The following is a 15,188-nucleotide window of genomic DNA, read 5'->3' as shown; positions in this document are numbered from 1 at the left end:
AAAAATTTTGCTCAAAACCGAGAAAACACTGATTAGTTTACCTAAACCCCCATCTCCAACTGAAAAATCTACATTGTCCTCAATGAAAAAGAAATAAGGGCTTGTTTGATTTTCCAGTACATTGGTAAATACCCTAAAAAGGCTAATAATTATTTTTTAAACAGTCAAATGGCCTTTGACAGTAAGGGCTACTGTTTCTTTTGGTGTGGGCCACTTGAGTATTGGATTTTTATAATTTTTTGGCTAATCTCTCAAATTGTTGTGGTAAAACGGATAGACGGAACAGATATGTCATATACATCACCATGAGGTCCAAAAAGTTTAACTAGCACTTTTGAACCGGTTTTCGAGGTAGGAATTCTCTAAAATTTTCACACGATGAAAGTGTCATAATTAGCCATTTACCAGGTATTTACACTTACATTGAAAAATCAAATAGGCCCTAAGCATGTAATGTAAAAGTGGCAATGAAAAGGAATTTTGAGGTTGTTCCAATGATCTCATTGTGAGGTTGTTCCAATGATCTCATTGTGATGGAAAGGTAATACCTGAAGAAGGAATGGAAAGGTAATACCTGAAGAAGGAATTTTGAGGTTGTTCCAATGATCTCATTGTGAAGATGGGTTAGCATAAAATAAAACTCAACAGAGTATAAGCAAAACTATCCTAAACAATGGAAGCAAAACTACCCTAGTCCTATGAAAACGATAAACCTACCTATACCTCCATCAGACTAAGAGATCAATCCTAATACACATGATCAATCAAAGGTATGGACATGTCCTCTAAATCAAATTTCTCAACAAATGGCTTTAATCAATGTCCATTTACTTTGAATTCATTGCCATTGTTTGGATTCAGAATCTCGATAGTCCCATGAGGATAGACATTAGTAATAGTGAAACGGTCGGTCTAATGAGATCAGAGTTTATCCGTAAAGAGATGTAATCGAGAATTATACAAGAGGACCTTCTGACTTGGTATGAATGGTTTCCTAATAATGTGTTGGTCATGAAACACCTTTATCCTGTCCTTGTAAATTCTCGAGTTCTCGTATGCATCATTCCGAATTTCTTCAAGTTCATTCAACTGAAGTTTGCGTAGCTAGATACCGTTGTCCAAATTGAAGTTCATATTTTTAATAGCCTAATAGGCCCTATGTTCTAAGTCCACAGGGAAGTGGCAAGCCCTCCCATAGACAAGTCTAAAGGGAGACATTCTAATAGGGGTCTTAAATGCAGTACGGTAAGCCCATAAGGCATCGGTTAATCGGATTGATTAATCCTTACGGTCAGGGTTAATTATTTTTTCAGAATATAATTAATCTCCCTGTTGGAAATCTCAGCTTGCCCACTTGTTTGTGGGTGGTATGGAGTGCTTATCTTATGAGAGATGCCATATTTCTTCATTAAGTTTGCAAATGGCCTATTACAAAAATGTGAGCCTTCATCACTAATGATGGCCTAAGGCGTTCTGAACCAGAAAGGATATTCTCTTTTAAAACTTTAATAACCATCTGATGGTCATTATTCCGACACGGGATCGCTTTGACCCATTTAGTGACATAGTCTACAGCTAATGAAATGTATAAATTCCTAAAAGATTGGGGGAATGGTCCCATGAAATTGATGCCCCAACAATCAAATGCTTCATTGATAAGAATGGGGTTTAGGGGCATCATATTTCGACGGGACAATGCTCCTAATTTTTTACAATGCTCACAAGCTCTACAAAACTCATGAGTATCCTTGAACATAGTGGGCTAATAAAAGCTACACTGGAGAATTTTGTCTGTGTTCTTTTTAGCAGAAAAGTGACCACCACAGGCCTGAGTGTGAAAGAAGGAGATGACACTTTGGTGTTCATTGTCTAGCACACAACTCCTTAGAATTTGGTCTGAGTAATATTTAAACAAGTATGGATCATCCCAGAAGAATTTGCGTACCTCGGTAAAGAATTTTTTCTTATCTTGCGCAGTCCAATGTGTTGGCATGAAACTTGTAGCAAGATAATTAACAATATCTGTAAACCAAGGCAAATGTGAGACTTTAAACAATTGTTCATCAGGGAACATGTCATTTATATGTGTCGTCTCAAGTGAATCAGAGAGATCAATGAAGGAAAGGTGGTCAGCCACTACATTCTTTACTCCTTTTTTATCTTTTATTTCTAAATCAAATTCTTGGAGTATAAGGATCCGTCTTATCAAGCAGGGCTTAGTATCATTCTTAGAAATAAAATACTTGAGTGTCGCATGGTCAATATAGATGATGATCTTAGAACCAATGAAGTATGACCTAAATTTGTCCGAAGTGAACACTACGACGAAGAATTCCTTTTCCATAGTAGAGTAGTTTACTTGGGCAGGATTTAGAGTTCTACTTGCATAATGAATAACGCAGGGCTTCTTTTCTTTTCTTTGGCCTAAAACCAACCCAAGAGCATTGTCAGATCCATCACACATAATCTCAAAAGGAAGGTTCCAATTAGGTGGCTACATGAAAGGTGCAGTGGTTAACATACTCTTGAGCTTAGAAAAAGCTTCCTGGCATTGTTAGGTCCACTCGTGTGGTACATACTTATGAATTAAATTGCATAAAGGATGAGAGAGGTGACTAAAGTCCTTTATGAATCGTCTATAAAATTCGGCGTGTCCTAAAAAGGATCAACGTCTCATATGTTCTTAGGTGGAGGTAAGTTAGAGATAAGATCAATCTTAGCCTTATCTACCTTAATTCCCTTGAACGAGGTGTTATGTCCAAGGACAATTCCCTTACGATCCATGAAATGACACTTCTCCCAATTTAGTACCAAGTTCTTTTCCTCACATCACTTCAGCACACATTTAAGATTCTCCAAACAATCGTTGAAGGATGCACCAAAGACAGAAATCGTCCATGAAGACCTCTAAATATTGCCCCACCATGTCAGAAAAAATACTGATCATGCATCGCTAAAAAGTGGTGGGGGCATTACACAGTCTAAATGGCATCCTTCAGTAAGCAAATGTGCTAAAGGGACATGTGAATATGGTATTTTCCTGATCTTCAAGGGCTATCTCTATTTGCTTACAGCCTGAATACCCATCAAGGAAGCAATAATATAAATGACTAGCTAGCCTTTCCAAAATTTGATTAATGAAGGAAAAAGGAAAGTGTGTTTCCTTTAGTCAATGCACATTCTCCAACTAGTAGTAACTCCAGTTGGCACGAGTTCATTGTTGGCATTGGCTACGATGGTGATTACGGACTTCTTAGGAACCACCTAAGTTGGACTCACCCATTGGCTATTCGATATTGGGTATATGATACCCACATCTAATAGCTTAAGAACCTCGGCCTTAACAACTTCCTTCATGTTTGGATTTATTCTATGTTGTGGTTGTCGAGTGGTCTTCACATTATCCTCTAGATAAATGCGGTGAGTACAAATCAAATGATCAATTCCCTTGAGGTCCGTAATTGACCATCTAAAGGCTCCTTTGTTCTTAATAAGAGTAGAGATAAGCATACTCTCCTGATCTTACTCAAGGTGGAAAGAAATCACCACCAGGAATGTCTCATCTTGACATAAATAGATATATTTCAAATTAGAGGGCAAAGGTTTTAGGTCAAGCTTCGGTGCCTAAAGGTTAGATGGTAGAGGCCCTACAAAAGTTTGGGGCAATGCTTCAAATTGTGTCCTTCATCGGTTAACTTCAAGTACCGACACAGTATCAAGCATGGTTCCCATCTCCCTAATCACATCATCATCTAAATCAGGGAGTAGGCCAGACACATCTCTAGAGGGCCAGAGGATAACGTCAGAAAAGTTTTATCTTCCATGAAAGAGTTAATCAGGTTGATATTTTGGGAATCATCATCTTTCTTTGACTGTTTGCCCATATCAAAAAAATATTTAACTCCAATGTCATATTTCCAAAAGACAAACTCATGATTCCATTCCTACAATTAATGATTACATTTGATGTGGCAAGGAATGGGTGACTAAGAATGATGGGAATTTGAGTGCTCATGTCCACGATGGGTAGAGTATCCATGATGATAAAATCTACCGGGTAGTAGAATTTATCAACATGAACCAACACAACCTCAATTATCCCTCTCAATATATGAACTAAGCGATCTGGAAGATGTAATGTGGTCCGAGTGGGTTTTAATTCACTTACACCCAGTTGTTCGTAGACATAGTATGGGATCAGATTTACGCTCTCTCCTAAGTCAAGAAGTGCATGCTCAATCTAGTAATTCGCAATTACACAAGCAATGGTTAAGCTACCAAGATCTTTGTATTTATGTGACACATCTTGCTTTCGAATGCAGTTACTTTCTCTGTTAAAAAGATTTTTTTTTGAATATTTTGTCGTCTTTTGGTCATACATTAGAAATTTGGCAAATGAAGGTATTTGTTTTATGACATCAAGTAGAGGAATATTGACCTTCATGTGTTTCAACACCTCTAGAATGTCATGAGAGTTAGAGAGAGGTTTTGGTGTAATCAACCGTTGGAGGAAGGGAGCAATCGATTTGCCTTGAGGTTCCGGTTCTAAGTCTTATGGAGTGTTGATAGGTCTATCAGTTTCATCTAACTTTGGGTCCTTAGGCTTCTCAACCCTTGCTAAAATAAATTTGTCAATTATTTTCCCACTCCTAATGGTGGTGATAGACTTAGCTTGCTCCATATGATTTGAAGAGCTTGAGTTACTAACTTCATATCATTGTTTTGGATTGGGAAGAGTTTGAGTTAGAAGGCTTCCTTTCTCCTTGTAAGGCCCGTATCCTAGTCTGTACCGTTCCTTAGACTCCCGCGATCCTCCCCGTCGAATTTCGATAACCCGCGTCCTGTAGATAGCGTTTGTGCACGAACTTAAGTCGCATCCTTTAAATTTGAGTTAACTCAACTCAAAACCTATACCTTAGCGATTGCACCGTTGCCGCGATTCCAACGCCACATCCTGTGGACCAATGCGATGCCCAGGCTAGGAGTTGTGGGCCTGCATTTATCTCGAAGAAACGCTGGGCGTTGTGAATCCCGAGAGAATCTCTACCCAATCTATCACATCAATTAATCAAGTATAACCCATCACTCACCCATATGTCTCTCTTCACCAAGTCAAATGAACCCATACCTATCCCATCCCTTTCTTACCAACAAGTCAAGGCAACCCATACCCCATGCCATCTCATGCCCCCAAAAGTCAACAAAGCTCATACTCTCCATGTCACCTCCTCTCTTCCTCTCATTCTCTCTACCATTTTCCAACCAACTAAGAGAGGGTGGGCGTCCAAGCATTTCTAAGGAGAGAAGGACCTAAAGTGTGGCCCACTTCCTACCCCTAAACTCTCATCTCTACCCTTCAATCTTCATCATCCTCCATCAAAGTAGAAGCCAAGGAGCTTATCATTCTAAATAGCCTAGAAGAAGTGGAATCGGTGGGTGTTTATAGGACTAGATTAGTGATTTTGATGATGGGCCAAGTGGGGCCTCCCGATTAATGGTATGGATCTCACTTTGGACCCTATATGTGGCCGATGACCCACCATGATTTATATGTTCATCCCATGATGGGGCCATTCTCCATGGGCCCCATGTTGAGGGTCAGATATTGCATATTGGACCCCATTTATATCTTGATTTTATGAACATGATAATGCATAATGTCTTATTTTACTCACGTTTGTGTTGTAAGGTGAATTTAAGAGCTTAGATCGAAAATAGTGCCAAAAGCGTGGTTTTAATGCTCAAGAATCACCAAGTCAAGGGATGGATCTTAGGAGACCAAGATTGAGGAATTTATATGCCAAAGATCCAAGGAAACCAAGTGACGAAGGAAGAGAATCAAAGAATTGAAGTGAATATTATGAACCCTGAAAATCGTCTTGAAAATAAATTCCGGGGCCAGAAAAGTCTAATTCTGGAAAACCGTCAGAATGGCCTTTGATAATATCGAAGACCTGTAGATAATATCGAAGGGACATATCGAAGACCTGTAGATAATATCAAGAAATTTAGGAATTTTGGCCAAACTCGCTGGACATTCTGGACCGATCTTCGATACTATCGAAGATCTGTTGATAATGTCGAAGGACATATCGAAGACCCTTACATAATATTGAAGTTGCATAAATTTGAGGCAATTTCTAGATTTTTCCAAGTCGATACGAAAGGAGGTGCTACAAAACTATAAATAGAAGTCTCTAGGGTACTCCTAGGGATCATCTAGGGATCATCTAGGGTTTGGAGGAGCAAAGCATAAGGGTGGAGAGCCATCGCCAAGGGTTTTTCTTCCTTTATTCTTTAGTTTTTTCATGTTTTCTTCTTGAGATTTTAGTTCAATCATGTGTATGGTTGGCTAAACCTCTTATTTAAGGCTAAGAGGTGAAGTTTGTCGCATGATGGGATGTTACTATTGTTGTGATTCATGTTTATGATGAACTTACTTTGATTCTAGTTTAATTATAAGGAATACTTTCAGTTTTTAATGGTTTGTTGTGACTTAAATTATAATGGATCAGTGATAGATTTGAGTATGTTCGTTTCATGTTTTGGGATTGTGAATCTAGGAAATCCTATTGTTCACCATTGTCCCTTGGGCATGGTTGGATGATGATATCCTCCCTAACTTTCACAATTCTCTCAGATTGATTGTGGGATTGGTAAAATCCTGTTGTGAGCCATTGTCACATCGGCATGGTTTTGTGATGTAATCACTTCTAGTTCTTACATAGCTCTTCCATTGAGAAAAAGATCAAAGGAAGTTTAGATTTGATTTTACTGAGATATCTTCCAATTGGATAGGATAGGACTCTGATTCCAATCGTGTGACTTGAATCAAGCATAGATCTCCCTGATCTCTACAAGTGGATCCTTAGAAACCCTAGTTTCCCACCTTTAAATTTATTAAGTTTTTCATTAAATCTTTCACAATTACTTTCAAATATTTTAGATTTAGATATACATATTCTTTTAGTTCTAGTTGTAGTTTCTTTCAGAATACTTACGAGATTAGTCCCTGTGGATTCGACCTTGGTCTCACCGAGATTATTATTACATCGCGACCCTACACTTGGGGTTGTGAACACCCCATCATGATGTTTGTTTTCGCATTGTGAGAAGGTCATCTAGACCTTACATTTTTGGCGGAAAAGGGATTTCCACCGTTGATTTATATTGGTGGGCCCACATGTATTGGGACCCACTTGATGTATGTTTTGTAATGCATGGAAGGGAGGGCTCATAGCGGCGGAGCCCTCCATTCTCCATCTCTCTCTCTCTCACTCTCTCTCTCTCCTTTTCCCTGTCGTGGACCCCACTGTGATATATAGGTTTTATCTCCAGCGTCCATATCGTGGGGTCACCCCAGCCACGGGCCTAAGGACTGGCCAGGCCCAACAAACTGGCTGTTGTCCAGCAGGCCTAGACGTTGGGAGACAAATTACTCTGATTAAATATATATATATATATATATATATATATATATATATATATATATATATATATATATATATATATATATATATAGACATATATATAACTGGTGGGCCGCATGTGGGACCCACCTGATGCACTTGCTCCATCCGCACCGTCCAGAGGGCTAGGCGATGGAAACCCACCATGATGTTAGTGTTCTATCCACGTCGTTCTTCCAGACGGTGGGATCCACCTCAATGTGCTGTGTATCCTCACCATCCACATGACTGGACGGTGGGACCTACCTGACACGTGTGGAGTCCAGCACCGTCCAACATGGATGGTGGGACCCACATGTGATGCATGTATTTTTTTAACAGCACCATCCAGTGGTCTGGACAGTGGGGACCAACGCTATGTACATGTTTTGAATCGACGTCATCTGTCCATTTGATGTACATACAGGGCCCACCTGCCTTATGTGCAGGGCACGCCTGTGATATGTGAGGCCCGATGTGATGTAAATAAGTCCCATGAGATGAGGCCCATTGAGAGGTATTTGAAACCCAGGTGATGAGGCCCATTGTGATGTATTAGAGGCCCAGGTGATGAGACCCATTGCAATGTATTTGAGGCTTATAGCATGTGGCCCATTGTGATGTATTCGAGGCCCAGGTGATGAGGCCCATTGTCATGTAAATGAGGCCCACAAGATGTGGCCCAATGTGATGTATGTGAGGCCTATGTGATGAGGCCCATTGTGATGTATTTATGCCCATGGGATGTGGCCCATGTGATGTATATGAGGCCCATTGTCATGTATATGAGGCCCTTTAGTGAGGCCCAATTGTGATGTATGATTCCACCATGATGTATGTGATAATATTTATATAGCCCATCCATTTTCTGGCTAGTATAAGAGTTGTGGGCCCCATTGTAGTTAGATTCTAGGTTCCAAATGGGCCACACCTTAGGAGCAATGGTGGTTAAATGTCCACGTTGTAAACAATGGTTAAATGTTCACCGTTGTAAACTTTCTTACGGCCCAATGTTAAGCCCATTTCCACTGATACCCTAGTGGACTAACCCAAACCGTTGGGCCCCCAATGATGATAGTAATACCGATTTTCCCTTGGGCTGTCTCATGAGGCCCACCATGATGTAAGTGTTATATGCACGCTTTCCATCCCTTCTCTAGCTGTCGTCAGGGCTGTGGGCCCCATTGAGAGTCAGATCCAAATCCCAAGTGGACTGCACCATAGGAATAGTGGTGGTTAAACATTCACCGTTAGAAACCATACCTTGTAGGGCCCACTGTTATACCCATTTTCCAGCCCATCTTCCCTCACCCAGCCATGTGTAGGGTCCCACATGTGTGGTAGGTAGATCTTACCTTTTTGGGCTATCCCAATCCATTGGGTCCCCATTGATGTAGACATAACCACCTTCTCTTATTGGGCTAACCCAAACCATGGGGTCCCCATTGATGCTAGTACCTTCCCACCATGCCTTGTAAGATTGTCCAAACCTTGGAGCCCACATTATGTTCATATCGGGCCTTTCATAGAAATGTGACCCACCTAGATTCATGTTTTGCCTAAGTTTAGTGACCATACCCAAGGCCCACTTAGGAGTTGAGCGGGCTACCAAATTCGTTAGAAGGACACATAGTCCTAGTTGTTGAACTCCACCAAGCCCACTTTGTGTATGTATCGGAACCCATATGGAAGCCCGGTTTATTCATGATAAGAGATTGAGAAAGCCAATTGTTCACCCGGTTAGCTCACCTTGTGAACTCACCTTGTTGTATACCCACTTCACTCCCCACGAGAGATGTATCCTACCCTTGTACCCCATTTGCTAGGACCCCGTGACATGTACATATCTTCCACACCGTCCATCTCCTTGTTGAGACAACTGTGAGGTCCATCCTTGACATTAGTGCATCATCATCCCTTGCCGTAGATGGAAGAATATGTGGTATCAGATTTCACCGTGTGGATATTACCTTAATGCATGGGTAGACCCTCCATCCTTTCAGTGGACCCCGCCTTAAGACATATGATATGCTAGTACCTAGAGTAGGTTATGATAGTCTAACATGGACCATTCCATATAGACTTTTATATGTCTACCATGGTGCATCATTCAACTCCTACTCTTGTAAGTGACATACTAGTTATGGCCGATCATCACCTGCTATATTTGATAATCATGCTAGTGTACTTAGTCTAGTAGGACACACTGAGTTTGTGCTAGCATAGCATTGTGATACATGCCCATACACATCATATGTATACGGTATATGAGGAGTGACTGATCATAGCATATGCCATTAGGCGAATTGTTTATGGGACTCCCTGATAGACGAGTTGCCCCACATGAGCGCGCAGTACGGGTAAGATTGTTGTGTGACTGGATTGTATGACTCATATATCTTGCATTTGTAATATGATCACTGTACGCCCTAGTGACATCAGGGTTGTGGCCTCCACAGGTATATCGCGGATGGCAGGATTAGATATCGAAAATATTTTGGCTCTAACACTGGGGTGCAAGGGTATCCTTGGGTGAAAGTCTCTAAACTCTTATGGTATCAGGAGGTTGCTCCAACATTGAGACCAAGTGGATACATGAACGCACGAGGGCCGTATACCATTAGGCAGAGTCTCCCACTGTGTCGTAGTCAGTTGGAAGGGGTGTGGCCTTATCTGACTGAGGGTACGGGGTATAGCTAGGCTGAGTTTGACCAGCTCATAAATGGGTCCGCTATCAGCGTGATAGGTAGATATTGGCAGACTATTAGCCAGGTGGATAGTGTGGTCTCTTCCACTTGTATGGTTGCTCATCTAGTGGGTAGCCATCTAGTGTAGAGTGTACTGGACTCCGTTGATATTCCAGTGTTGAGTTGTATTGATATGTGGATTCATATGAGGATGTGTATGCTTGAGTTGCATTTCGCATATAACTTTGGCCATGTAGGCCTTGCATTTCATAACCTTGGTATGGTTAATAGCATTCATGTATTTACTAGCAAGTTTTCGCATTACTCTGATAATGTATACTTGGTAATTACCTTATACACACACTTACACAACCCTCTAAGCTTTCTATAAGCTCATGCATGATCGTTGCGTGCAGGCGATGCTAGGATGCAGTTGAGCTGAGGGAGGAGCATGTGACTAAGCTTCTGGAGCTTTGATATCTGTCCTATATTCCCCCTTTATGTATTGTACTATAAAGTATTTATTATAGTGGATATGTGGTGATGTTGTCATTCATGACTTGGTTATGCCTGCGGTTACACTCCTTTATAAAAAAATTCACACTGAATATCCTCCTTGTAGGATCCTAGATCGAAATCTGGTGTATGGGTGTTGGAAGCCGAGAATGGGGTACTAAGGAGGTTGTCGATGCCGGATTCGTTGATCGGAAATTCCGTGAGCCCAATTTTTGAGTTTGGGGCGTGACAGAAGTTAATATTAAAGCATAACTTGGGAATACCTGAGTATCACATCACTTATTATGAACTTAGGACAATTAGGTATTTAATGCATAACCTTTTGGTTTAGTTCCCTAATGGTTGATAATCACCTTTGTTCTTTTCTATAGACCATGCTTCCTAGGCGAGGCACCCGAGGTGCCCGAGCGACCCGAACGGCTCCCGCTCCACCACCCGCAGTTCTCATTCCCCCACTTGAGCCTCCTGTTCCCCCACCCGAGATTCCTACATATCCTACGTCTCCGTCCGAGACTAGCACAGCCCCGACCGTATCAGTTAGTGCCGACCAGTTGTAGCAGATGCTTTAGGCAATGACAACCGCCCTCCATAGGCAGGGCATGGACCCTGCTGAGACGCCGACGCAGGCAGAGCAGGAGCGTGCGAGTGCCCTATTGTGAGATTTTCTTCAGCTCGATCCCCCACGATTCCATAGAGAGCCCAATCCATTTGTGGCCGGTAGATGGCGCTCTCAGGCGGAGAAGATGTCCGACTCGCAGAGGGTTCACAATCATATAGAAGACTAGAAGAGGAAGGCCCCCTCCGGTGGCTCCCAGCGACAACAACATCGATCTCAACAAAGGCGTGTAGGCCGCCCAACCGCTAGGGGACCAAGAACACCTCTGGCACCACCACCACGATAGTTTACCGGTACTCGCTTTGGATGCAGTGGGGTAGGACACCATAGCCATAAGTTCCCCCACCCCTAGTAGCAGCAGTAGTCGAGAGGGCCACAACAACCTCCACTATAAGTAGGAGTGCCCACGCCCCTAGTAGCAGCAGCAACCGAGAGGGCCATAATAGCCTCTACCATAGCAGCAGTAGAGACCCCCACAACAACAGCAGCCACATCAGCCACCAAGGCCCCATCAGCAGCCAAGGCAGTAGTATAAGCCCCCACAACGGCAACATCAGCAGCCGCGACCTCAGAGGGGACCTGCAGCTCCCCAACCGGGCCAGACCAAGTTCTACGGGGGCCAACAGTATCCACAGTCATCAAGAGGAGTCGTCAACTATTCGTGCAACCAGGCCTTAGGACCTCTTGTTAGATTAATCATTGATGGGATAATGAGGCTACATAGTATCAAAGTTTCGATTGTTTCTAACTGGGATCTGAGGATCAGTGGGGTTATCATATTGTAGATGAGGCTTCTTAAGAATGAGAGGCTAAGGTGTGCGAGCGCTATCCTCATCTCTTCAATGTTTGATTGTATTTAGTGTTTCTAATTATATATTTATAGTGATATGGTTTTCCTTCCTTTGTGAGCTCTGTCTAGTTGCGTTATAGTGTAAATTTTGAGGACAAAATTTTTATTAGGAGAGGAGAACTGTAAGGGCCGTATCCTAGTCTGTACTATTCCTTAGACTCCCATGATCCTCCCCATCGAATTCTAGCAACCCACGACTTGTAGACAATATTTGTGGGCGACCTTAAGTCACATCTCGAAGATTTGAGTCGACTCGACTTGAAACTATACCCTAGCGATCGCGTCGTCGACGCGATTCCAACTTCGCGTCCTACGCACCAATGCGATGCCCAGGCTAGGAGTTGTGGGCCTGTGTTTATCTCGACGAAATGCCTGGTGTTGTGAATCTTAAGAGAATCTTTACCCAATCAATCATATCAATCAATCAAGTACAACCCATGTAACGCCCTGAAATTCGGGGGTCGAGCATAACTCAGCTCCCGAGTTCCAAAACATCACTTATGCAACATAATTAATGAATGATGTATGTTGACTGTATTAGCACATAAACATGGGATAGGTTAAGCCAAAACGCAGATATGATTCAGGGGTAAGTGAATAAAGCAAGCAGAAGACTTATAGTAAAATATGTGTACAAGTGTAAGTCCCTGAATTACATATACAACCAGATCGTGTAAAAGTGTTATTTATCAAAATTATATGTACAAGTTACATTATTTCAGTTCCCAAAATAGTCATCCCATAGATCCCGCGCAACAGACCGAGGCTCGCTAGAACCCGTCTGAAAACTACATATAGGAGAAGGCAGCCTCGTCGTCATCTAGCTCCCGCTCTGCCTCAGACGTCGCATCCACATCTGCAACATCAGGGCCTAAGACAGAGTCTGGTGGGTGTGTAACACCGCCCCAGAAACGTGGGAGTGAGTGATCAACTCAGTGGAACAATAAGGCACTGGTTAACATGTTATCAGTTCAATCAAACAGTAATGATAAAGCAGGACAATTAAATAAATCCTAAGTACTCTTGTTAATGCCGGTATGAATGCAATATGATGCGTGCCCTCACACGTACACCCTCAGCGTCTTCATCTTACGTTACGCATGACATCGCCTCAAAGTGCGCCACATCTACAAAGCACATGCAAATGCGGTGCATGGATATGATTACCAAGTTGTTATTAGTCCAATTCATACAGCAGGATTGGGAAGCTAAGATACCTTCCTCATATCACCATCCAAACAGTGATCCATACTAGGGTCGTCAATCCTAGACATTGCATACGATCATATAGTTGAGGTCGTAGCAAAGGGCTCGTCACCAATCAATGCACGCCTTTCATGCCCTTACTACCACAGATCGGCTCGTCACCTCCTTGCGGTATCGAGGTCACTACAAAGGGCTCGTCACCAATCAATGTAGGCCGACAGCACGAATATAGTGTCCCATACCACCATAATCGGCTCACGAGTTTAGTTGCTCACTGGTCACTACGGGGAGGCTCGTCACCCCGGCGTAGGCCGACAGCTCGACCACGGTGTCCCATACCACCATGTCCGGCTCATGAGTCTTAGCGGATCAGGTACCATGGTTATTAGGATTTCACTGGTAAGTTCGGTACCCTAGATTCAAGCAGTAGCGTCCATACATGGTTAACATACACTGGACAATCGGGTTAGTTGACGAACTCGACTAGCACGAGCGCACGTTGAATTGAACGACATAGAGTGCGCAAACACTCCGCGTGGCCAAACCACTGCCGCCAACTCTAATACGGCTCGGGTTCGTCTAATACGTCCTACGTGGCGAAAGCAATCTCAACCACGAATATAGGGTCAATTACCGATCTCCTGGACTAAGGCATAGTCCCAAATATCCTACACTACGACAGATATTCATATGGAATGTAAAACAGTAATGGAACAACCACTCAAATCATGGTGCATACACATCTGAAGAATATCAACTTAACATAAATGTAAGCATAGGAATGCTTGAATTTAAATAACTTGGAATGTAAATGCATAAGGGAAATCATGCGCATCCATAGAAGTATTGAGAATCACTTCTCAACGCCTGCATTTAGTGTAATCAGTTACACGTAGATCATTCATGCATTTCTACAACCACTTAGCATACATGGAACAACATACATGACGTATGTTGAAATACATGCATTTTGACAATTCCTTTTACCAAGGAGTTGTCATACATGCATCTAGCATACATACATGACAAATAATCATGGCAAACATAAGTGCATATTTTATACGTATACGGTACTTTATAAATACACATAGAATACACAAATCTCAATATAGCACATGCATATCAGGAAATCAACGTAAACACAACATTTGGCATGTGAAATCTCATCCATAACAAGAATAAATCACTAACTGGCATTGAAAGCCTTGAAAACCATAACCTATACACTTAAAGTCCGCACCTTAAGCAAAGAAAGAACCGCCGAACTGATTTAGATGAGTTGTCTTCGTCAACGGCGCAAGAATACCCTAAAATAAGGATAGAAATGAGATACAACAACACCAAGTCTAATCTAAGCTCTAACACAGGTTAGGGTTAGGTTAACTTACCCCAAAAGAACTCAAAATCGCCAAAGGAACGATTCAAAGTGAAGGTTCAAAGGTGAAGAAGAACAAGGAAGAATCAAGGTGATTCACCAACCAATCTCTCTCACTTCCTCTCTCTTTTCCACTCTCTTTCCAAGCTAGGGTTAGAGAAAATTCGTATGGAAATGAGAGCTAGGGTTTAAGGACTATATATAGGCCTTAAAATGATGGAAATAACCCCAGGGTCAAGGTATACTTAGGTTATAACCAAAGTACGCCTTTCTCGATCCAACGAAGCACTTCTGGTGGGCCTATAACCACGAAAGGTCGGACTTAAGCTCACTGACCATGGATCTAGGTCAGGTTGAGTTTTCGTACCGACCGGCTCTTCAGATCAGCCGTGGCGGACCACACTCAATTCAACGGTCACGGAAACTCGATCAGGTCCACAAGCACTAGGATATGCCTGGGCCAACCATCCTGATCAGAGGGTGAAATTGG

This window comes from Magnolia sinica, chromosome 5, assembly GCF_029962835.1.
Source record: "Magnolia sinica isolate HGM2019 chromosome 5, MsV1, whole genome shotgun sequence".
NCBI lineage: Eukaryota > Viridiplantae > Streptophyta > Magnoliopsida > Magnoliales > Magnoliaceae > Magnolia > Magnolia sinica.
Note: the sequence above shows the minus strand (reverse complement) of the source record.